The following is a 23835-nucleotide window of genomic DNA, read 5'->3' on the forward strand; positions in this document are numbered from 1 at the left end:
GTAGAGAACAGAATCCTTTGGAACAGTCAAATTTTAATGAAAAATATGACAAAAGAATAAGTAGTCTTTTAACTCCTAGGTCAAAATAAAAGAAACCATTAAACTTGTTTACCGAATTCCTGGAGTAATGTGCCTTGATAATAGCAAATACTGATAATACCAAGCCAATGTAACACTTACTGCTGTGATATGTTGCCCTTGTCTCATCTGGGATAGAGCTAATTTTCTTCCTAGTAGCTGATATAGTGCTGTGTTTTGGATTTAGGGTGAGAATAGTGTTGATAACACACTGATGTTTTAGTTGTTGCTGAGAAGTGCTTACACTAAGTCAAGGACATTTCAGCTTCTCATACTGCCCTGCCAGTGAGGAGGCTGCAGTGCACAAGGTGATGTAAGAGGACACAGCCAGGACAGCTGACCTAAGCTGGCCAAAGGGATATCCCCTACCATATGGCATCTTGCAGAACTGTAAAACTGAAGGGAACTGGCCTGGATGGGTGGTTGTCACTGCCTTGGCGCTGGTCAGCTGGTGCTGAGCAATTGTGTAGTGTATCATTTGTTTCATTTATTCTTTTTTTTTTTTCTTTTTTTTTTTCCCTTTTTTTTTCTCTCTTATTACCCTGTCCTTTTTGCAACCCATTAGTTCTTGCACTTCTTAATTCTCTCCCACGTCCCACTGTGAGGGGAATAAATGAATAAACTGTATGATGTTTAACTACCTATCGTGATCTCTCCGTTGTGTTAAACCACAACATACATGAATAGAAATATAGTTTTGACCTAGCCTGCTAAACTTCTCCAACTTTGTTATCAGTCTTAAAAAAATATCTCCATAATAAACATACCAACACCAGCTATTCTCATAACAGCATACAGACTGACAAATTATGTTCTCCTCTTTCAGTTTTTACAATGTATATTTTTTCTTATTACTCAGTTCATATGTTTACCTTTACTTCATTAGCCTGCAGTAAGACCACTTTTGGATACATCAACATAGTAAAAAAAGCCAAGCAAACATGATTCCTGCAGGAGCAAAAAATTGTTGCAATTTTCAGGTCATACATACTACTTAAAATTCACATCAAGGAGGACATAAAAGGCACATACATCCATTGAAAGTCAAAAATCTACTTGTATGGGAACTGCTGAGTCACGGCCTGAACCTCTGATTGATCACCTGAGGCGAGCCCTGAGTCAGCCAGAGGAGCACAGGTGAAGGCAATTCTCCTGTGCTGCCGGAAGGGGTGGAGCCTGGCTCCACCCCTCCTAGACTTATTTAAGAGCTGGCTACCAGTGAGGAAGGATCTTGTCTGGAGATCCCTCTTTCTGGTGTTTTGTGGTGAGCCCAGCATAAGGGTAAGCCTTCCATTTATTCTCTCTTGTTATCATAGTCTACTTCACCTAACTCTCTTGTTTATTTTGTGATTGTAACAGCAACATCTTCATATCCATTGATTATATGTTACTACAAGCAGGAATCCTAATGTACTATAATTTCCATTTGGCCAGTCTTTGCTGCAATAATTCAAGCCAGTTATAAAAAAAAAAAAAAAAAAAAAAAAAAAAAAAACAAAAACAGGTGAAAGTCCTCAGACTTATTTCCCACAGGTTTTAGCTCATAACTTTAGCCCTATTTTCCTTGGGTGCTTTCTCTATGTTCTCTGAATTTTCTACGAAGTATTTTATAATAAGAATATATGCCTTAGAGATGATGATGTCTTGACTCCAGAATTAAGGATTTTCATTTCTGATGTAGAGAAGAAATGATGTTTATAGCCAAAGGATTGGAAATACAGGCTGCTATATGTACTTCTCAATAGTTTCCAGAGGAGTTAAAGAGTACATTATATAAATGTAAAATTGATAGTAGAGTGTAGACTATAGAATTATAATTTTGTGCTTTGGGCAACCAGGAGTTGAACATGAAATGTTTGGGCATGCAGGAAAAAACAGGATGTACAAAATCTTAGCAATATTTAGGACAGGAGATAATGGCATGAAGTTGTGCCAGGAGAGGTTGTTTGGCTATTAGGAAAGATTTCTTCTCAGAAAGAGTGGTAATGTGCTGGAACAGGCTGCCCAGGGAGGTGGCTGAGTCATTGTCTCTGGATGCTTTCAGGAAAACAGTAGATTTTGCATTCAGTGACATGGATTAGTGGTGGTAGTGGGTTGATGGTGAGACAAGATGAACTTAGTAGTCTTTCCAACTTTAATGACTCTATGGTTCTGTGAATACTGAATATGAATGTCTGTCACAAAGGAGATTACAATGAAGGAAAGTTATGAACTTTCCTTTTAGTATATACAAATCTTGTTCAAAGATTATTTCACCGTAGGTGATAGATTCCTTATGAAATAGTACTTCCAGGAAAGTTAGAAAATGGTGTTTCATGTAGAATGGTCTTGACTATGTGAGTCAGTACTTTATTCCACATAGGTTGAAGGTAGGGTGTAGTTGGAAACAAATGTTTGCAAATGGCAGTAGACTCCAGAAGTGCATGCTGTTTCAAAATGATGTGAAGAGATGTTGAGCAATACTACTATAGCAAGTCTCCTTGCAGCAGCATGAAGCATATCAGTAAAACAAATGTGATATATTTTTTTCACTTTTGAGTGTCACTGAGCAATACCAGAAGCAGACTTTAACTATTATTCTGGCACCAACAAATGCACACATCACACTCTGCTCATGGGTTTCTACAGTTTTGTTGGCATCACTGTAGAGTTTAGTGGAAGACATCAAGACAAATTGTGAATGAATTATGGAGGAAAGCAAGGTTGAAATAAGTCAGGCATTTTTCTACATAAGTGTATTTTGTCCTGCAGTTCTACTGATAAATAGGTATCCTGGAAAAAATACAGCAAGAATGTAAAAATATGCTCAGATGATTCACATACTTCACCTTGTCTCTGTTAATGGCTGATAAAGGATTATTAGGGGAAAGATGACAAATACAGTGATTCTTTCCCTAGCATAACCTCCCATCTTCCAGTAATCAGTAGTTTAATTGTATCCTAAATCAGCATTTAATATTTCAGTGAAGCATTTCACATTTCTGTTAAAATACCTTGTAGTTTTGTCCTAGATATTTTGGAACTCATTTATGGTTTTGATCTCTGCTATACCGATGTGTTCTATTACTTACACTCACTAAATGAAAAAAAAACCCACAGCTTTCAAGTTGTTGACATTTCAAGAATATTTTTCACGTTTTTTTTGAGAAACAGTGAATGATAGTTTCCTTCCACTTTATCACCCTGATTTTATAGGTTTCATCCATGTTCATATATTTTCCAAGCAATACTAACCATGTTTTGTTGTTTTTTTTCCCTAGTAGATGGTTTTTAGATTGAATGATCAGAACTGCATGTACTAAGTGCATGAATGATAATAATATGCATGAACTCTACAGACAGCAATAGAATTACGTCTAATTTTCAAGTTCTGCTGTAATTATAATATGCTATTTTTTTGGCCTTTCTTATCATCACCACCGTTAAATGGATATTTTACTATGACTGTCCAAGAGCTCTTTCCTGAGTCCCACTTGTCTTTAAGTGACTAAAGCCCATCACAGTGCATGCAGTGTAGATTAGCTGAGGCTGATCATTTAACTTAGTCATGCCATACATACATAGGAAAAATTAGTTCCATACTTGCTTAAAGCTAGAGAAGCTAGGGAATGTGTTAACACCACCCCAGATTCAGTATCTAGAATATTTTTGTCAATTTATGTCTTGTTTAAAGCTTTCATTTGAAGAGTTATGATACATTCTTTGAGCTCATGGGTCAGAAGTACCCATACTATACATAATGTTTTTAGCTATATCTCTTTTCGGGCCTCTTTGCTGAGGCAAGCGTCCTGTCTAAGAGCTTTTTCTGGATTGAGAAAGGGATAGAGGAAAGGCAGTAGAGAATTACCTCCTGCGCAGGAAATAACAGAAATAATTGTTTTAAGTGCAATGCACCATTGTTAAGAGCTGCAAGGGTATGTTGCTGAACTTTGCTTCTACCTTTACTTCTATTTTGACTAGGTGATATTGTAAGAAATATCCTTAATCAGAGTTTGAAATCTGCTGGTTTCAGCTGGGATGGAGTTGATTTTCTCCACAGTGACTGGTGTGACAGTATGGTTTTTGACTTTAGGAGAAAAACAATGTTGACAAATCACCAGTGTTTCAGTTGTTTTGGAGTGCTGTACAGAGCCAAGGACTCTCACTTTCTCAGCTTCATGTACTGCCCTGCCAGTGAAGGGGGCACAATGAGCTGGGAGGAGACAGAACCAGAACAGCTGACTTAAACTGGCCTAGGGTATATACCATACCATGCGATGTCACGTGAAGAAACTATAAAACTAAGGGGACTTGGCTTATGTGGTGCAGCCACTGCTTGGGGACTGTCTGACCATTGGTGAGCAGGTTGTGAGCAATTGAACTGTGCATTGCTTGTTTTGTAAATCTCAACTTATCAGTTCTATTTATTTTTTCCCTTATTCTCTCCCCTATAACAATGGGATTGGGAATGGAAGAGGAAGGAGTAAGCAAAAGGTTGCATGGTGCTGAGCTCCCTGACAGGTTGTCATAACATAACAATTTCTCCAATTTACTGGAAATGTTTACTTGCAGATTGTATAGCATTCGAGCTTTCAGAGAACCTTAGACAGACTGATGATTACTAATAGTCATTGATCTCTAATTGGTCATAAACGGTAGCTGGAAAAATCCTTGTATATGAGCATACCTAAGTTCAATACCAGGATGACTTCAGCAATCATTAAAGCAAAGATACATAAATTTTTATTCTATTAATTTATGGTGGGTATTTTTTCCCTGTAATTCTGCAAGGCTTGATTTGCACAAGTAAAACTCCACAGATCCTATCAGACCTTGATCATAGAGATTTTGGTAGAAGATTTCATATATAATTTTTCTGGAGCATTGTAATAGAATGACAACACAGTTAACTTGAAAATTTCAGGTAAATTAACAGTTACTTTCAAACATGACCTTCACTAGAAATTCAACAAAAAATGATAAAGACTGAAAATCTCTGTGGAAAATTCTTTCCTGAGGATCTCTAGTTCCTTCAGAAATGAAGACAGCTTGTGTATATCTGGTATCTCTTATCTGTTATGAATAAGTCAAGAGAATCTTGAATACTTTTTGTGTTTTAGTAATTTGCATGGATTTGGAAGATAACAGTAAGTCAGCGAAGCCAAAAGCAATGTCTGAACTGTTTCTGATTTTCATCTTGTAGTGCTTAACATTAGCTTTTATAGTAGGGGAGAAGAGAGGAATATTTAAACCACATTGCACAGAAATTATTTTATTTCCGTGGACAGATTCCTTTCCACTGCCCTGCGGGCAGAAAGGGCTGACATGTTTTAAATTCCACATGGAATTCAACAGTTCAAGCACTAGCCTTACTGAATCCACACAAATTCACTGTGTATGATGATATCTTATATGTGTTTTTTTTTTTTTTCCAAAAGAAGGATTTACTAGGAGCAAGGCAATGGATGGTTGGCTTAGTGAAAGATGTTTTTTACCTAATCAGAGCTTTAAAGTTACCCTATGGGCACAATGCATTCTATCTTCCCTATGTATGAAGTAAGGTTCTGTTTTACATACACATAATGCACAATGTGCACTTTTCCAGTTTATTTGTACCTGTTAGGTTTTTTTTGGAGCTTTTCCTTTAACTTATAGTGAAACCTTAGAAAGTATTAGGTCAGAAAGCTGCAGGAGAATTTTTTTTTTTTTTTTACTGCAAGACTACCTTCTTGTCTTGCCTGACATCAACTGTTTTCCTAAAGCTAATTTCATTATAGCTATCACCTTCCTTGTTTGCTGCCATGATGGAGAATTAGCTATTGAAGCACTGAAAAAGTTATGTGTGTCCACTGAAGCCACCGCTCAAGCTTTGAGGGTGACTTCTTTGCAGGAAGGTGTTAATCTAAATTTTCAGGGACAACTTCGAGAGGAAAAGCGCAAGAAAAAGGATAAAGAGTGAATGACAAGAACTATAACAACTCCATGTAGAGAAAGAAGTGCCAGAAGAAATTATAAAAGGTTGTCAGAGCGCTAAACTGGAGATATGAGTTAGAAGGGAGTTACTGAATGCATATTTGCCAGTTATGTCTCCAAGCAGCATTTTGGAAACAGAATTACAAATCCAAAAGGCTGCCTCACCCTGACATTTGCGTTTTTGATTTATGTAAGCAAGGTTTTGTATTCAACCTGCCTACTACCTAATGTAACTCTTGTGTTCCAACCTGCAATTGATAGTGCACATTTTTTGAATTTTTTTTATAGCACATGTATGGTTTATATTACGGTGTTGCCTCGAAAACTGTACCCCATTTTATTGGATGGCAAGGATAAATACAGCTCTTGCTCAAAAATGCATATTATTTATCTAGATAACAGAGAGAGATTGTAGGATACAGAAAACAGCAGTATTTCACTTACGAAAGACAGGGTCAATAGAGAATCAGGAGTGGGAGATGTCTCTATCTGTTTACAGACGTTTTGAATGTTTAATCTCTATTCTCTTTGTTAATGTTGATAAAAGGTGCCAGTATCTGACCTATTTTAGACCATTTTTCTGGTCTACATGTGTAATGAAGAATATCTAGAGATGCCCAATTTTGTGTATTATGATATTGTGCTAAATAGCCCCTATGTGACTTTAAAAAAAAAAAAATTAAAAAACAGAACACATTTATTTATCGCTATTACAATCTCTATTTAAAGAATTTTTCTAAATAGGAGAGTCACTTTTGCAGAACAAGTGTGAGAGATTCTGAAAGCTCAAATCAAAACACTCCTATAAGGGAGATTCTATGGTGTGCTATAAATTGCTTATTGCAAAGGCTACTTAAATGATTAAGTGGATGGTAACTGCGTATGTCACCATCTGATAAAGACAACTGAATATATCTGAGGGACAATTTCCCCCTGGGCCTGAAAGTTCTCGCCACAGCTGGATATGATCTGTCATGCATTTTGCATTTTAACTCTTGCAATTGTCTCACAGAATTGAAACAAATACATGTCTGTTTGTGATCTAATAAAAGTAACCTCTAGGTATTGTGATTGTTTCCACTGCCTTCTTTCCTGCCTTCATATAGACATTCCTTTCCATTGTTACCTTCTACATCGTTACCTTCTAACTGTTATTTTCTTATTTAGCAGTGGTTTTTTTTTTCTCTCTCTCTTTCTGCCTTCAGAATTACTACTTCAAGAAGTCCAACTGCTTTTCTATGATGAATTCTTGCAAGAAAAGAATCATCACAATTGGAAGCCCACTACAGAACTTATTTGAATATGTGTTACAGAAATCATAATGTTACTGACTGAGCTGATGGGAGTTTTATGCAGCTCCCATCTCTTATGTGTTGTTTTTGAGGAAACGCTTTAAGTAAAATGTGTATATGGTACCTGTCTTTAAAACCCAACACTGATTTCCTTTATCAAATACTCCTTTCAAATTAGGGTTTGTTTTTTGCTTCCTCTTTAGTATTAAACTATCTATATGTGCTGACCACTAATACCGTAGGCTTCTTGGTCCAGTGGATGTATTTACATTTTAAGTTTTGGTAGGGTTAACTTAATGAATTTATCAATTTACTTTCATTATTGTATGTGATACTGCATAAGGTCTCTGGCCATAATTTGCATATGAGACTTAGAAAATATCCTCCCAGTACAGCAACTGATTTCACAAGGAACTCGCAGAAATATTACAGTGGACATCTAATTCAGAATTCTTACAGGGAAAGGAAGGAAGAGAAGGCAGGCATGATAGATACTTCAATGAGTCAAGAAACGTTCCCAGAGGAGGGTCAATTTTTACATTATTTATGTCTCTTTTCAGGAGTGAATGTTTAACAGCATGGATCAAGCAATGAGTTCTCTGGTATGTGCTCCCTTCTCTGACAGCAGAGCAATATCAGAGTTGAATTTTTCTACAAGATTGTTCCTGAGAAGCAAGCACTGCTAATTTGTACTAGTATGTATTTAGCAAGACATTAGGGACAGCTTCAGATGTGCCCAGCTGCTTAGATACTGTGCATCGTTTCAGGTTTAAAAATGTTGCAGTTACTCATAAAAAAAAAAAAACCAACACAACAAAACAGATAAAACCATTAGACATATGGGTTCTCCTGTGAGGATGAAGATAATGTCATGTCTGAGACCTTGACAAGGTCAGGGTAAGGTTTAACCTAAGATCATACTCTGACAGTCCAGTAATCCTGTTTTATACTAGCATTGCGGCTTGTGACACCTCTGTTCTGACCCCTGCTCATACGGTCAGGTTCCTCAGGCAGAAATATTTGCTCCTGGAAGAGACAATACCTTCTTTTTCTACCCTATACTCAATAGGGGTCCTCATACAGCTACGAGAAACTGCTGCCTTCAGAATCCTCTGGCATTTTCTGAAAGAAGTGAAGGAGTCAATAATTCAAAATTGTTCTGAATTACCAGAAGCTGATGACTTTAGCATAAATGGGAGTGTGAGTCCAGCGAGGCCAGCTACCTCATGGTCCTAGAAGCACTCCAAAAGGGCAGAACATCAGGTGAAACAGATGCACCAGACCTGAGCTTATAGACTGATAAGGCAGCTGCACCTGAGCTGTGTCTATCTTTACAGTATGGACGTTGCCCAGTAGGATGAGCAATGGTATTTGTACATGGGAGAGAAACTGACAAGGATTTCTTTCTCTGGCTAAAGGGATTTATTTTGTTGTTCAGGTCCTAAGATAAACAAATGAATCTGGAAAGATCTGGAAGTAAATCCGGGTTCCAAGATACATCAGTACTAAACTGGAAGAGCCTTGGAAAACGGAGATTTAAAGGAGCAAGGGAACTGGGTAAGAAAGAGCATGAAATAGCATCAGAGGAAAAGGTATTCGCCTCAGAGAAATGAAAGGAAGATTGGGATAAGGGTGGTAAGTTCTCTGTTGCACTTTCCTTCAATCTGCTAGTGCCATGCTGGGAGATGGGACAACAAATGATGTTTGACCTCAGCTGCTTAGATCTTATAATAGCGGTGATGAGGAAAATGATATTAGCTGAAGTAGTCACAGTACCTGTAGGAGTATTTTAAGCTAGAGCCAAAATAATGCCATAGGTCTTCTGTTCAAATTTCCTTTATATACAAATATATACAAATACATTACCAATTGCCTGCTGTAAATTCTTTTTATCTCCCCTTCTCTGCTTCACACTCTCTTTTCAGGCTTCCTTTTTATTTTTTAGCTTCTTTTTCACTTAGTTAATACTCAGAGTAATGCTGCCTGCATTTGTCTTTCTCAGAGTGAATGAAGAAGTTCTTTTCTTCTGGCATTCAAAAGAAAAAAATCAAAACAAGCAGGAAAGAATGGGGAGACCTTTGGAAGGAAAGTAGAAAAGTAGAAATATTGCAGACAAGCAGAAACATGAGATATCCACAGCGAAATTCAAGATCAGAGAATTTGTAATACAAAAAGTGCTAAAGCAATTCTTTGTCATAAAAATGACCCAAGAATGATTGGAAGAGAAAATAAGATGGGTGTGTGTGAGAGTTGTGAACAATTACTCTCTTCTCACAATTTTTCAAGCCTTTAGCCTGCAAAACATATGTGAACCAATCAATGTCCTGCTCCATCTCTCAAACTAGCAGTAACTTGGGGCAGACAGCATGGTAGCTAATAGCATTTAGTACTGAATGATAGTACATATATGAATGGAACCACAAATATTAATATTTTGTGAAAAGCCAGTGGTGTGCAGAATTGATGGTTGGCAAGCAGAGCTTGCAAATGAGAAGTAGTTCACAAGGGTTATGCTTGGTGCATATGGCTGGTGCACAGCCATCACCCACTCCCTAGCAGCTTAATAATAATAATAAAAAAGAAAAAAATATATGAAAATGCATGCATAAATAGACAATGTTCTGTATCAATTTTTCTGTGATGAATCTAGAAATCAAGACTAGAAGCCAGGGCAGGCCAAGCTCTGTTTCAACCTAACAATACAAATTCAGCTTGGAAGAAATGGTTAAGAAGGAAGTACTGTTGTTTACTATCAGTCAAGAAGGTAGAAACAGTTTTGGAGTTACTCTAAATAATTTAATTATTTTAGAAGTTAATGAACAGGAAGGTGTATTCCTGCCACAGATTCCTTAACTTGACTAAATTAATAGCTTACTGCAAACATCACTGTCTGGGTCTCATCAGAGAGAGAGTAGGTCAGGATGCTGAAAGTGCCATTTAGCTTATTTCTGATGTGCTAGTTAAGTCTTGCATTATTGTCACAGAACTGCAAATGGTTTGTGCGCATTATTTGTGCTTGTATGAACACAACTCTCACGCTTTACAGTCTGTGGGTGTTGAAGTATGTTTTCTTCCTGTTTGTCATTCTTAGTTTAGTACTGGTACAGCATTAGCGCTATCCCAGCTAAAATCTATATTTCCTTATATGGCTGCAGTTACATCTACATTGTAATTGAAGAAGTGGAGATTTTCATTAAGTAATTCTGAAGGCATGTCATATCTTCATACAAACTAAAGTTAAAAATAATGCAAGTGTTGCCCCATTCTACATAACAGGACCTGATGTCTGTCTATTAAAGCTTGACTACTGCCTCTTAAGACTGGAAATTAATGGAGAGATTAGCGGAGCAAATTAAATTGAAGTTTATTAATTGTTTTTCATGTCTTTTGAATTCAGTGAACAGAGTACCGGCAGCATACGTGGCATGGCTGCTCATATGAACTTTGCAGTAGGGCTGCTAAAAAAGTTCAGTTCCAATTTGTTCATCAAAAGATTCTGGTTGCTTGTCATGATTGTCATAAGGAAGGGCAGATAATTTTAACATAGTATATTTGGACATATTTTGAAAGATAAATTCAAATTTCACTACAGCTAGTTATAGCTTTAAAATTAGAGTTACTTTATACACTGGCTAAACCATTTGTTAGTACAGTGTGTGACAAGTACAAATAGTTTTACCCCAATTCATTTTGATGCAAAACAAATCACATCAAATATGCTGCAGGTGCAGCTACACCAAACAGTAACAATCATCTGAAGTCTGCTTGAAATCTGTAGACATTTGCACTGTTTGTGGTATGTGGTATTTACAGAAATGTGAAGAAAATAGAGAGTATTGTAAAGATTGTCTACCAGGTAACCATACTCCTAAACAGTTTCCTCAAATTCTTGGGAATGATCAGATTCTCTATGGCATGCATCCATTTCAGGAACTTCTTAGCTATATGCTTTCGATGCTATGAATCTGAGGCATTTTATATGCCTCAGGTGTTTTAATAAATACACAGGTTCTGCAGAGGCATATTAAATCCCTTGTTCACACAGAAATGAATACCTGCACGGTTTCTGAATGACGCTTTACACTGATAGAGCTCCTCTTGTTTTCTGTGTAACAGAAATCAAACTTGATGCACCAATCCTCATTATCTTGCCACACAGTAGTGGAAATATTACTTAGATACTGAAGTAAGCAATCTGTACTATTCTGTGGGAAAAGTAACTTACATTGCAAAAGCTGTTAGGTTTTTTTTCTTCTTAAATTCACCTATTGGCGTACTTCATATGATAGAATAGATCAGGCACAGTCATCAAGAATGATTTGGGAGTGTTGGTTGATAAAAGACTCAACATGAGCTTGCATTGCTTGCAGCCCGGAAGGCCAACTGTATCCTGGGTCGCATCAAGAAAAGTGTGAACACCAGGTAGAGGGATGTAATTCTGCCTCTCTGTTTTGCTTTCGTGGTATGTAAAGCATGCCTATAGGTGAATTAAGTGTATAATAATGCATGATCTGTAATACATTAATATATGAATGCAATAATGCACCTAAACTTCTGCATTGCAAACTTCTGAACTAATAGAAAAGAGTATTATGAACATATGCACAAGTGAATGGTTATTTTGTAATAAGCTCTAAGAAATATACATGTGCAGAATACAATGGAATAGTGGTTGTTGTTTGTTTGCTAAAGCTCCCTGTTGTGCTGTGCCATCATAAGAAATGCAGTGTGCAGTGGTGTAGCCCTTGAGAGAATTATGCCAGTGTATCTCGCAAAGTGCCACGTGCCCATCAAACAGTGCTAATTCTTGAGGTGATAAATGGATAAATAGGTAATTACGAGAGTGAGAATATAAGGGGATGAAGCATGGAATAAGAAAGACTACTTAAATACAGAACAGAATTATAAGATTTATTCCTCCTACCCTTCAGATACTTCTGTGCTTTTGTCTTAGGCAGCATGAACTTGAGCTCACTTTTTCTGGGTCAAGTAATTTAAAATATGCCCCCTTCTGACCTTGTCGATTTGCTGGCATATTAATTCATGCTTTCTTGTGGTAATGGTAAAAGATGTCTTCACCGCAGACAAGCATAATGTAACTTGTCTAATATATGACAAGTTACATTTCAAAATTTGATTTAATTTTATATCATCCAATCAAGTGAAGCTGCTCAAAATCTCCTGTGATCTGCAATTCTGTAGGCAGCTTCATTTTGGAGAAGTAGCAAATGTTATTTTGCTGATGTGTATCCCAGCCCTGAAGCAGTTCCACTGGTTTTCTTGAGATGTAGGTAACCTTCATGAAACAGCTGAATACATCCTAAGGATCTGTGGGATAAGCTGGGGCTGCTGTGGTCCTGGCTCTGTGGAAGAGAAAGAGATGGCAGCTCATCGGGCTGCCTCACACTGTGCCCTGACTTTACTCAGGCCAGGAATGCTCAGTGTCCATGGGCTCTTATGCTGAATTTCATAGGCATCCTGGCCTCCAGTGATGGAAAGTCATCTGGTTTGAAATGCACCAAACAGGACAGATTCAGCTGGGTAGTACAAATGTTAGTGAAAATATATCAGCTGCCTCTCTATTTTTACATCTGATGAAGAAATAGAGGCTATTATGCTTCCATCACTCCTATGAGAATGATTTAGCTAGCTCCTTCCTGTGAACGTATTTAACCTCAACAGCTTGACCTGACCTCATTGTGATGATGACCTTTAACATCTTGTGTTCCCTAGCTTAATAGAGTCAACAAATCAGTCTGGGCTGTAGATGAGTTTGCAGAAATAACAGTTAGAATGAGTGAACAGCTTGAAAATAACCATATCTGATTCTGGAGCAATTGAAAGACAGTAAACATGAAGCTTAAGGATATCAGTTTCGCAGGGTCACTTATCTGAGGGAAACGGTGTGATAAACAATGTTGTTTAGAATGGGAGTCTTTTCTTGATTTGAATAATTCATTTTTACACTTGACCATTATTCTTACATTACTTGGTTAGAAATCAGATAGCATCAAATAATAATACAGTATCATAGCAACGTAGAAGAAACCAGCCTTACAGATTCTGGAGATGTTGATATCATTGCATTTAGTTAGTGTAAAGGAATTATTGAGCTGACATCTTCAGAGAAGTTTATTTTCCAGTTAAAAAAGTCATGTCACTATCCGATTTGACATTCTGCCTCTATACTGCTTCCAGCTTCCTTTAAAAAGTCCCTAAAAGTCAATTCTCTTTTGTAATCACTGTACTGTTAAACAACTTTGTCATGGCCTTGGCTCTTAAATGAATTGTGCTGGAAAACATTTTTCTTCCATTTTAATGTCAGCTACTGACCCAAAGCTGTCATTGCAGTAACACTGAAGAAGACTGTATCCCAACTAACATCACCTGCTGTGCCATATATATTTTTAAGGAAGCTGCAGAGAATAGTAATTTCAAATGAAAAAAGCATCTCACTGAATCGTGCAAGATTTACTAGGGTCATAATTGCTGAAACTCAAATAATATTTTTGATATATAGAGATTTCAAAGCACATCTTCCTGATCTAAATCCAATATAGCGCTAGATCTAGTGGTGGAAATGAAATCTGAGATACAGTTGTTACTTCTTCCAACTAGTTTGATTAACATGTTCTGCAGAATACATGCAAATATGTTCACATTCTCAATGGTGAGCAAGCTGACAGCTACAGAAATAAAATTCCACATTATTTTCAGAAAGCAGCCCTCTAATGCAGTCATCTCAACATTACAATAGGGGAGAGGACAGAAAAATCACGGACTGGAAATGAGACATGCTTTTTGCAAGGTATCACTGAGAACCCCAGAACATTTGCAAGCATTTCTGCCACTGTCATTTCAGTTTTCTTCAGACATTTGTGTTGTTTTTACATTACATCAATAGCTGCTTGTCTCTGATACCATACATCGCAGTGCCATCTAGTGCGGGAAGGGAAGAACACGGAGGAGAAAATGGTGTGAGATTTAGTTCGTGTGAAAGCAGCATGCACAGCCCTGGCTGAGCAGTGATGTCTGCCTTTAGTAACTGCCTCTGATTTCAGTATCTCACCACTGGAATATTTGCTAGCACCAAAGACAGAAATAGCTGCATTTCCCCATGCACAGATGCACAGTTATGTGTGTTGTGACAAAATACTTCATGAAGCTGAATTCTTTACTAGTGTTTGATTATCTGAAGCTGTCCACTGTGAACTCTGTCTACATAAGACAGGATGGAAAACACAAAGAGAAATGCATGCGAGAAACTGTTTTCATTATAATTTGCAGTGAAAATTTCTAATAAAAAAAGGCTGCATGTATTCACAGCTATTTTTTTCTAATTGTTAGCCAGCTAAGCTGCTGCTGTCTAGATGACATAATGATTTGCAATGCTAGGACCAGAAGAAACATGAAAGATAATGTCAGACACAGAGAAAAATCTTCCCCCTTTTTGCCAAATCTCATCACGGTGGTAGAGATCATACACTATAAGCACAAAAGTCTCTCTTCATACAATCTTATAATCATTTGAGTTGAAAGGATCTTTTAAGGGTCACCTAGTTCAACCTGCATTAAATAGGGACACCTACAGCTATATCAGTGTGCTCAGAGCCCCATCCAGCTTGATCCTGTATTCAGAAAAGGGGTGTTTCATCTTCAACTACTGGAATAAGTTCCTACATAGAAGCTAGAACAGTCTTTACCTGATTTGTGTTATATGTATTTGCACTCTGTTTTGTGCCTGGCATATGCACCCCTGAAAATAGACCCTTATGCACATACAGTTCACTCTCCTCCATGGACTGACCTTAGCAGAAGAGAAAGGCAGTCCTGATTTCAATCTGCTGCCCTCTAATCTTGCAGAGGTAGAGTGGAAAGTCTTCTGGGCTTATCCACTGCTTTTCCAGCTGCATGTCTTGACTTTACTATACAGCTGTCCAACTCTGTACAAATTGCACATCTCTGGAAAACATCACTATGTGTTATGTTCACTGCATAAGGGAGAGCAGTAGGGCCTGTGTGTGATGGGGCCCACTGCTGCCTGTTGCAGGGAGGCATCTCCTGGGCAGGGCCCAGCTACATGCTTCAGCCAGTTGAAGCGAAAAAAAAAGAAAAAGCAGGGATGCTCAGAGATGACACAACTGAGCAGTTGCCCTTCTCCAAAAGGTAAAGAGATCCTTTCCATGCAGACTTTCAGGGCATGCAGGCAGAAAGATACAGCTCACCAGGTTCAGACACAGGTTCTGGCCATCTTTGGCACAGCCTACTGGCTGTCTGCTCACACGGGGAGGTTTTGCCTGGAAGGCAAAGGAAAAGCAGGTTGCTTTCCCTAAGCGTATTGCAAAACCAGGCACCTTTAGAACATTCTTTACATCTTTCAGAAATAAACATTTCTTAGGGATATGATATACCACTGTACATGCATCCAGATTCATGTCAGAAAGCAAATTCCTGCTCTATTAACTTCAGTGGAGACAGCACTGCACTCACGCATTCACGTTTCCAAGAAAAATGAATGAATATAAATGCGCTATTATGAAAGTCTGATAACATTTTTTCACATCCTCATCTTTAGTATCTTAAAAAAAGCACCAAGTGTTTTTTGACTCTCCCTCTCTGCAGATATTCTCTCTAAGTAAAATGTTGATGGACAGCTTAATTGTGACAGAAAAAACATTTTGTTGATATTTTTTCAATCCAGATATTGTAAAGAATTTAGGAGGAACAATAACAAAAGAGAGAGCACTTTTTATCTTCATTTAAAGGAAAAGATATGTGACTTCTATACCAAGTACTGTCAAGGCTTTAACATATTTAGAATTTAAGATTTCTTCTATATTTAACATTAGACTAACTTGAAGGATTTGTTTGTTTTTAATCTAGAGAGCATATTAAGATCCATGAACTCTTGATGATCTATGAGCAAATCTGTAAGTCAGAATCACTCAAATTATATTTGCATGAAATGTTTGTTTTACGCAATGTCTTTAATTTTGTCAACACTGAAAACAGATTCTGATTATGTTTTTTAAGGTTGATAACTTAGGTTGACAACTTTAAGGTTGACAACTAAGGTTGACAACTTTAAGGTTCATAAAAAAGCGTCAAACTTTTTTAAAGTGCAGCAGAGTGTTTCCCTTACCTGTCCCCAAAATAAAACAACAAAGTATTTTCAACCAAACACAACAATAAATAATGTTGCTATGTTCTGGTGGTTAAATGCCCATGATATAGTAACTTCTGAAACTGTAGCACTATCTGTTTTACTTCAATGATAATAATGGTGAGCAAAAGGTATACAAGAGACCTACCCTTGTAACTTAATGCAAGAGCTCCTGGCCAAAATTAAGGACCCAACTGAGTTTTAGTAGTCATTATTTTTTTGGTTCATACTGCAATATATTAAAATATAATTTTGCTAAAGAGATGTAGGTCATTTCTGATGTTCAAATACTAGGTAAAAGTTTTGCTATGTTCCATCTCTGCTGGCTGTCACTGGGGGCGGCTGAGCAAATGGTGATTCAGCCTTTGGTCTGAAGCTCATTGTACTGAGCCTGCTCCAGATGCCATAAATATATCTTGTTGGGATGTTTTATGTCCCTCACTTCCCTGCAGGCAGTCCAGACTGGAGTGGATTTATGTATTTTTATTTTGGGACTGTTTTTGCTGGAAGGCTTACAAAAAAAGGCAGGCTTTGCATTTTGAGGGAGTTGAAGCAGCACAACATGTACATCCTAATTTAGTTATAGAGTCGATTTATGCTCATACTCTCTGAAGTGGTCTCCCTTCAGTACCCTTCAGATCTTGAATTATTTTCTTTCTTTCTTTTGTCCAGCTCCAAATCAGAGCAGTTTGGCTAAGTACCAGCCTTAGATTTTGTTATTAAATTTTTGATTATCTTTTCATATTAACAGTTCTACTGAGACTGCGTGGAGAGTATACTGAGACCCTTTACTGCAGCTAAAGGTATCAGTTTTGTACAATATAATTATCTTTGTAAAAGTCTGTATAGCCATTGCAAAATAATTCTGTTTTACTTACTGTGAGGATTCCTTTAATATAATGCAGTCATTATTAAAATATTTCTATTGCATCTCCTGGGAGATGCCTGTAGCCTCCAGCAGAGTGTAGTTTGAAAAGATCTCTTTAGAGACTGACATATTCAGATACACCAACCAAACACAGTAGGTTCATGCAGAGTCCTTGCTAGGCTTCAGAAAGCAGTAGGGTTGCATTACTGTAGTGCTGTGTCTACTGTAATTAGTTGCAGAGTATTACTAGGTTTGCAGAGCTCTTCTAGGTGCTTTGGAGTGCTGAGGCTGCTGTATGTTGGCTCTGCACTACTGCTGTGTTGGCAGCATCCCCACTGCTCTCCTTTGCCCAAGAGGAATCTTTCTGTGACAAAAGTCAAGGGTGAGTCCTGCTCTGGGATTTGGCTACTCATTTTGCCACATGACAAAATGCTGTGTGGGGCAGTGGTATCTGCCCTGATAGACCTCAGCTTTGGTTTGCTGGCACATTAAGCAGTGGAAGCCAACTCCAATATTCTGCACTTAAAAGTGGGGAAATTCAGGAGTGGGTCATCCCCGGGATATCTTTATTAATCCAATGTTTTCAACTCCAGCTGTCCAAATAAAAGTTAACTTCTAGCCCAGTTAGAGCTCACAGTTTGCATTTTCCAGTAAAAATCTCATCTCTCTTTTTATAAAGGCATGTTCATTATTTTATCCTGTGGTACCCATTGATGGTACCAATCGAAAGCACTGCCTTAGTATGTGATCCTCTGTTCTTATAGTGTGACTCATAAGAAAGCAACAGAGAACAAATCATCTCAGATATTGACAAGGCAAGTTAAATTTAGTAGAGTCATATATATCTCCACAATAAGGCTTCAGGTTTTCTTCAGTGGAAGGAAACACATCTGTCTCAATTCTCATTAAAATGTTAGAAAGTGAACATGAGTACTATTACAGAGAAGAATAAGAAACTGAAATGAAGTCAGATGCTTCAGAACAAGATGATAATCTCAGTAAATATCTATGTGGTGTTCTTAGAGATGTGGAAGAGTGTGAGAAACAAATAGCACACAATTTTTTATTATCCCTGGCCACTTGGTTATCTTATGATGACAATTCATATACACGCACGTATTATTATTACTTATTTGTCACATAGTGACAGATAGCACAGCCCAATATCTACTGCAGGTTAATGTGAGAAAAATCTATTCTATTATGAAAAATGTCACAACTTGATTCTCTCTCACAGAACATCACCTACATGAACATCTACAACCTGTTCTTTGAACAACAGCAAGAGGAGGGAGGAGACCGTCATTAAAAAGGTGATTTTTTCAGGCCCTAACACAGTGCTGGAAAACACAGAAGAAATGTGATTGCCAACTAATAATTTGGATTCATTATCTCATAACTTATTTTGGAATGAGTGCTGTCAGATATAGCTATAGCACTCTACTATGGCCTTATTGCAGTCCTGCACAGCTTTTTCAACAATATCAACTTGTCATTTGTTCAGTTTGTGCTTATGTATGAGGCTGCTAATATCTCGTATGTGATAAATCAATTGTTTTGTTTAAAAAAACCAAAGTAAACTGAGAATTAAAATGAAATGCTAATCTTAAAATGTTGGGATAACTAATGCAAACATTGCATTTACGCAACATGATTGGACTCTAGTGCCAACTTATCCTATGCTGACAACATTGTGCCAGCTCTTTTAAACAGGTTGTTTCATATTAAATATAGGGCTATTAAATACAAATAACATAAGTAGATCAGCTCCTGAATTCATCAGAGCAATACTTGTTAATTTTTGTGCCATTGCTTATAACGTGTTACATTCTGAAAGAGCCAGAGCATTCAGGGAGATAAACCAAGTAGAGCAAGACTTCCACTGTCTAGTGTTATGGTACGTGCTCATCAGTAAGGTATGTTTCTATGAAGATTTCTATTTTGCATAATGCATGTGCCATGTGTTTGGGGCTAAGTGGTTTCAAGGTGGTTGCAGCTTTAGGGCTAGCAAATTTACAGTTTATAAGCATAGCCATACATTTCCAAGTAAGCCTTAAAATTAATATATACTAACTAATTTCTCCATCTGAGAGGATACCCAAATGCTAGCAAACATCTCTGAAATAACTGATTTGTGTATTGTATTACTTAACCTTCCTTCCTCTGGGTATTTAAATTCTAGAAGTCGTATATGCTTATTACCTTTGTTATTTTTGCTACAGATTCTGTAATATTATTAGCATTAGTAGTATTTAAAATCCAAAGTAACTGCTATAAATGAAATGTAAAGTTTTCTTCATTCAAATTATTCTGGTTTTGTCATCTGGAAAATAGAAATTTTCTCTTTTCTGAGAATGTTTTTATCCTGTTGTTTTCAGCTTTTTAGAAACCCCATCAAAGTAAATTCAAAAGGTTATATATAATCTTTAATCATTAGTTTTTCCCAAAATTGTAATTATCTTTTTTTACTTCACACTGGCAGATGAATTAAGCCAGATTATCTTGGAATTGCAGAGAGTTCGTAACAATTAATTAGATAATGACAGCACGCATTTTAAATTCACAGGCAGCATCGAAATGAAAGGAACTATCAGCAGCTCAAAAGACAGAATTAATGTCCAGATTGACCTTGACAAATGGAAGAATGAAAAAAAAACAACTTCTTCAGTAAACATAAAATTACAAGTTTAAGATCTGTGGGCAAAAGCTTCTTGGGTCACAAGTTGAAAAGGAGACAAAACAGCTGAGTGAGAGCTTCCTTCTGCAACATTTATGATGAAGAAATAAACGTGTGGTCAGTTAAATAATCTTTCATTCTTTTCAGCACAGAAAAATGGATTTATTTATTTATTTATTTATTTATTTTGTGATTCTTAGTTTTAATTTTTAGCTGTAAGTCATGAGATCCAAATTCTTCCAGTCACACTTGCCAGAAAACTAGCCTGTACAGTTGGCTTCAGTAGCCAACATGCTATAATCCCTGAATGTCCACTGAACTTTATGCAGCCTTTTAACCTTTAGTTAATGCACTCCCTTTACCCAAAAACACGATGTGGATCTTGAGATAGTCATGTGTTTGCTTTTTCTCACACTTGATTTATCAACAGCCTGGTCTGGCTAACCTTGTTAAGAAATAAAAAATCTCAAGTTTAAAGTCATGGTCCTTTTCCACTGACGTAATTTGGTCCAGGATTTCAATCAAGGATATAAAGGGATTAATCACATGTCACATGGCAGCACAAAGCTGTTGTGAAACTCACATTGTCCAACCTGTGATCTGTCCAACCACATGGCTGTGCTCCCATATTTTGATACTCAGTACTGGAAGAGTCTCTGAACTGAAGCTGTAGTGCAAAAGAGGAAGATTTTACAACTGCTCCATAAATATGTAATTTATGACAAAGCTTTATGTCTCAGTAATGACCTGTCTTGAGTCTCTTCAGCATTCAGGTGAAGTTTGGAGTGTCCCAGACAATTATGTACGAGAATCAGAGGGCACAATAAGATAAACTGCTCACACTGATGATGAAACTGTGAGGAGCACAGTAGAACACCAGGATTTCAGAAAGAAATGTGAAAAAGTTTACAAGTCTCCAGCACTCAGCTGTTAGGTCATTCCAGGTACAGAGAGAGTATGAGAAAAGGCATAGAAATGTGGTTAGAAAAAGAGAAGGAAGGAGCTTCCAGGCAAGGTGAGTCAGCAGGACTTGGGCACATAGCTGTAGGCAGAAATGAGGTCTGAAACGCAACAAGAACCAGAGCAGCACAACTTGGAAATGAGTTTGGGTTGTTTAAATGAGGACAAACACCTGCAAGTGGGTCTGATTGAGGCCTCAGTTCTTCATTCAGGACTGAAGTTAAGACAAATAAGAACCTTTTTGTGATATTCAGAGCTGTGATATACATCCCTACTTTGTTGCTTCATTATGCAGCTGTGTAAAGATAATTGAGAGAACTATGCTAGATTTTTCATCAACAAGCAATAAAATGTGATAAATATGTTACATGGAATGGCAAATGTTAGAATTAATAAGCTGAAATGTTGACGAATTACTGTTTATATACTTGACATGTAATAATTGCTTCATTTATCATCTGAATCTGGAAAACTTAAATAGCAGGCATTTATAATTAATTTTCTCCTCTTGCAAGCTGCAATTCATTCCACAGTCAAAGGAGTCAGTGTTAATTTCTTTTCTATCAGCCACAGGCCATAAGTTAATGCATTAAAGAAAAATCAGAACATTTAAAATAACAGTCTAATTAAATTATATCCTCCACTGTTGGAGAAAAACACATGATTCTTCAGGAGATAATCAGTTACCACAGTAAACACCATTTAGTTCTTCTCACAAATCTGTGTCTACCCAGTGGCAATTTTGGACTGTCAAGAAGAAGAATTTTCTTTACTGAGTAGATGAAGAATATTGACTTCAGCCTCATTAGCAACTTCAAATGAGAATGACAATGGGAGTTCATTAAATAATAATTTTCCATGCACTGAGTTTCTTTCATCAAGCAGAAGAATATGCTTTACGTAGAGTCTGACAAAGCCCACATTTCTGCTTCATGCTTCTTAGCCGATCAGCTAGAAAATGCCTTTTCCTCAGGGTTCTTCCTGTTTGATCAGCAGGAGCTTGCTTCTGCTTCTGCTTCGCTGAAAACAGTAAGGCAGGTGATGTCCATCTCAGTTCAGAGCGCTGAAAGTACCCTGCTCCAGGGCTGAATCTATCCATGTCCTCAGGAGGATCTGGAGATTTCTGGATGGACCACATCAGTTGAAGTGGCTGCGCACAAAGCACTCTTCACCACTGGCAGCTGTGGTGCCATGGAGCGGACTGGAAGAGTCTCATTAATGACCTCTGGGCTTTTGTTTATTCAGCTTTGCTATTGAAAGAACAGCTGTTTAGGTATAAGAGAGCCCTTTTGAGTACACAGCTGGGAAAAAATGACAGAGAGGGGCTGTTTTAAGACTATCTTCTTTTCCGTGGCAATCTGAATTCAGGTGTCCTACAAATAACTGCCCATTTTTCTATATGTAATAACTTAGCCTGTATGCATACTCCCTGTGAACATTACTAGTATAGCCACTGCAAGGGCAATTTTTTTTTTACTAAATTGTTACGGCTGAAAAAAAGAATATATATATAAATATATATTTTTTTTCTCCCCCACTGGTAGGTGTTCTTGTGCAATAAGCACTGTTAATTTCTAGCAAGAGATTGAATGTGTCATGTTAAAAATTCCACCTTTGTATTCGTATCTTTGTTTTTAATGATTTTTTTTTCCACCTAAATACTAGAAAAAAATCTTGAAATACTGAGGATCAGTATATTTCAAAAGATGAAAATAATGAGCATTTCCTCTTGTATAGCCTCTGCTAATTAGTTCTCAGTACAATTTTAAGGATAGCTTTTCAAGTGTTTTTAATTTTAAGATCTTCAGGGCAAAAGAGCATGTGATTTCTCTTACTGTTCCCCACCCTAATTAGTAACTTAATTCCATCTACAGAACTAAGCAGAGCTGACAGACTACAGCTTCTCCTGCATTCTTGCAATTCTCTTTTTCACAAGATACCACTGAGGTCAGGGGCTTTAAAAGGGATAGAAACTTGTCTCCTTCGACATGCATTCCAGCACCTTTCTCACAGAAAATAAGGAAGGTCATTCATTTACATGGGTTATTCCATAGTCCTCCCTTTGGATTTTAAATTCTTCAGAGAATTCTCCCAGTACTTGCTGGCCCTAGGAAAAGTCAGATCAAGCTGCACTGGAGATACAAGACTCAAACTTCTCAGGCCCCTGCTCCCACAGCTGCTTAGGCATTTTGCATTAAAGTTCTTGGGAAACAATCAACAGAAGCCTCTCAAGAACATTTCTGCTCTCTCTTCCAAGTGGAACAAGTGCCTTTGCCAATGGGTGCTTGGATGAGACTATTTTGTGCTCTCTTGCCCTGCCCAGAGTGGGTAATGTAGTAAGGAGGGGAGTTCTCCCTTTCTTGTCTGCACTGAGAATGCAGATAAAGACATAGATTAGAAAGATATGATAAAGACATAGATTATTTTAGCTCACTGTGGCTCTGTGTAAGTCAGGCTAAGACAGTATGTTTCAAGTGGAGTGGAAGACTTTGGGGAAAATAAAGTAAATAGTAATAAAAAGTTAAAAAAAGGAAAAAGAAAAAAGAAAAAAGAAAAAAGAACATAACCTGATTGCCTACACTGAAAGAGATATTTTCAGCATCCAAATTCCAGAGATCATTTCAGGCATGAAATCTGATTTTACTTAAGTACTATCTTATATCCCTAGCTCTAAGGTTAAGTGAGAGTATGCAAGCATTTCTTCATAGCCAGAAAAGGCCCCCTCTTCTATCCCTGCCCTTTCCCTCATCAGGCTGACTCTTGTCTACAGCTGCAATTTCAGTACCTGGAACAGAACACCTAGAAAACTACAGTGATGTTCAGCACTGGCACATTTTCGTCTTTT

At 37.4% G+C, this 23835-nt stretch overlaps 1 long non-coding RNA gene across 2 annotated transcripts; it reads left to right on the top strand.

Moving 5' to 3' along the window:
- Positions 1-1301: 1301 nt before the first annotated feature.
- LOC125698456 (uncharacterized) lies at positions 1302-21966 on the top strand. 2 transcript variants are annotated; one of them, XR_007379193.1, is made up of 6 exons: positions 1302-1359; positions 7883-7924; positions 8761-8879; positions 17237-17288; positions 18591-18666; positions 19920-21966. It is a non-coding gene; the product is annotated as an uncharacterized LOC125698456 (long non-coding RNA). The 2 variants fall into 2 exon arrangements; XR_007379195.1 differs by having other exon boundaries at positions 18636-18666.
- Positions 21967-23835: the final 1869 nt, after the last annotated feature.

Source organism: Lagopus muta, chromosome 1 (assembly GCF_023343835.1).
Source record: "Lagopus muta isolate bLagMut1 chromosome 1, bLagMut1 primary, whole genome shotgun sequence".
NCBI classification, from domain to species: Eukaryota; Metazoa; Chordata; class Aves; order Galliformes; family Phasianidae; genus Lagopus; species Lagopus muta.